The sequence below is a fragment of the Rhinoderma darwinii genome, chromosome 3 (genome assembly GCF_050947455.1).
Source record: "Rhinoderma darwinii isolate aRhiDar2 chromosome 3, aRhiDar2.hap1, whole genome shotgun sequence".
NCBI classification, from domain to species: domain Eukaryota; kingdom Metazoa; phylum Chordata; class Amphibia; order Anura; family Rhinodermatidae; genus Rhinoderma; species Rhinoderma darwinii.
Window position 1 is genome coordinate 411,592,924 of NC_134689.1, and position 2,059 is coordinate 411,594,982.

Below are 2,059 nucleotides of genomic sequence, written 5' to 3' on the forward strand. Positions count from 1 at the left end.
GCTTCTTTTTATACACCTAACTATACTAAACAGAGTTTTAAAACAAAAACGTGTAGTTACTGCCAATTCCTTCTTTTATTTTTTATTTTTTTTTATCAAAATAGAACTCTGATAACACTATGGGTGCATTTTTTTGCACTATTTGATCAGTGCACTTAAAAATAGGACCAAATTGCAGTACCAGGAACAATCACAACTGTATGTATAAAGCTGTGGGGGGCGAAGCAAGGGAGAGGGCTACCCCGGGTGCTGGGTACCAGCGGGGAGTCAACAAGTGGTCATACTTGTATTGATATACCCTATAAAAAGACCTGGATAAAGCCCCAGGTGAGGGACTCAAGAGCTGTCCCTGCCAGCTGTCAATATCAAGGTTTGACCAAACTGGAGCGAGGGTTCTATGACGGTCCCCTAGCATAGTGTGAAGGTACAATGTGATAATTCTGTACAGTTTTAGAAGACACAGTAGGCTTAGATACACCACCTCACCAGTAGACTGTTCCTGCATAATACTTTATAAGGAACATCAGTGTTGTGGAACCTGTACCGAAAGATAAATCAGTCCTGCCCCCAAGCATTTTGCTGAGTCATAAACAAGAATATATATATATATATATATATATATATATATATATATATATATTAGCATTACTCTGAATAATACAGTCATGCAGTTATTAAATAATACCTCCACACCATGACCACATATTTATTCAATAATACCTCCATACTAATACTGAATAACGCCTTACACGATGATCCAACAAATTTCCTACTACAATGGGCCCATAATCGTGGGTGATGGCAAAAGCGTACCTAGAGTCAGTGTAAATGTTGGCCATCTTACCTTTTGCCAAGTTACAAGCCTCAGCGATTGCCTCAACCGCCGCTTCCTGAGCAGAATAAGAAGGTGGAAGGTGGGAGTGGTCTCTCAGTGATTTACCTCGTGCATTGTGACTAGTGCGTATCCTGTCTTGTACATACTGTATATGATACGGATGAAGTATCGATCAAAGGTAGACGCTTATTTATTCTCAAAAATAAAAACAAAATGTTATATACTTCTCCACACTCATCTGATAATCCAGAACACTTGAGAATCTCACCCCATCAGGTCCTGTAATTGCCTGCTTAATACCACAAACAATAATTTATTTGATTAAAATTTGTCATAAAACTAACAATGTTCACGCAATTTTAACCTACTTCCCATCTAAAATCGGTAAATACTCATCTGTGAGTGACGTCACCTCGGTCTCCTGTGCAGATTTTCTGGAGGGGAGTGATCTGTTACACAATACTTCATGTTTAGTGAGTAGAGCACAGCATACCGGTGCCATATTTGCCGTTCTGGAAGAATCTGGAACCATTTACACAAAAACTCAAAATCTGGGTTACTTTATGGGGTCTCATACAGATTTTGTAGACCTCCTCCCTGAGTTTATTTATTTAAAACAAAATTGTGCGTTGTCTCACTGAGTCGTAACTAATCAGTCTCAGTCTCATCACTACTACCCCCTTTATGGAGCTTGTGTAAATAATGTAGCAGGGTACAGAACTGCATATGCCAGCACTGTAAGGTTGGGCACTCTATCTGGGGACACTTACTTGGCCCCCTGTAATTCGCAATAGCCTAGAACAAATAATGACTTTCTACTGACAAAACTGCATTTCATCTTTAGATACCTTGCAGTTTTTTGCTGCGAAAACAACATACATCTTCAAAATGACATTTAGGCAGTCTTGTTCTGTCTCACAGGCCAGAAGTACGTCGTCAACGTACTGCAACAGTAAAATAACTAACAATTCAGTAAGTCAGTAGATACATTTGTCCTAGTCTGCTTGTCAGACTCCAGGCTCCGGACTCCACACTGCAGACGTGGTACATAAAATTTGTTTACACATCACAATACACAGATGTGTTACATTACACCTCCCCCTGTCATCATCCCTTTAAGAAGATTACCATGTGACACATGCGCATGGCTTTTCCTCGTTAGTATAGTGGTCAGTATCCCCGCCTGTCACGCGGGAGACCGGGGTTCAATTCCCCGACGGGGAT

General features: G+C 40.4%; 1 non-coding gene across 1 annotated transcript; it reads left to right on the forward strand.

Annotated features, from left to right (window-relative positions):
* The first annotated feature begins 1,987 nt into the window (after positions 1–1,987).
* Positions 1,988–2,059, forward strand: TRNAD-GUC (transfer RNA aspartic acid (anticodon GUC)). Its single transcript has one exon. It is a non-coding gene; the product is annotated as a tRNA-Asp (tRNA).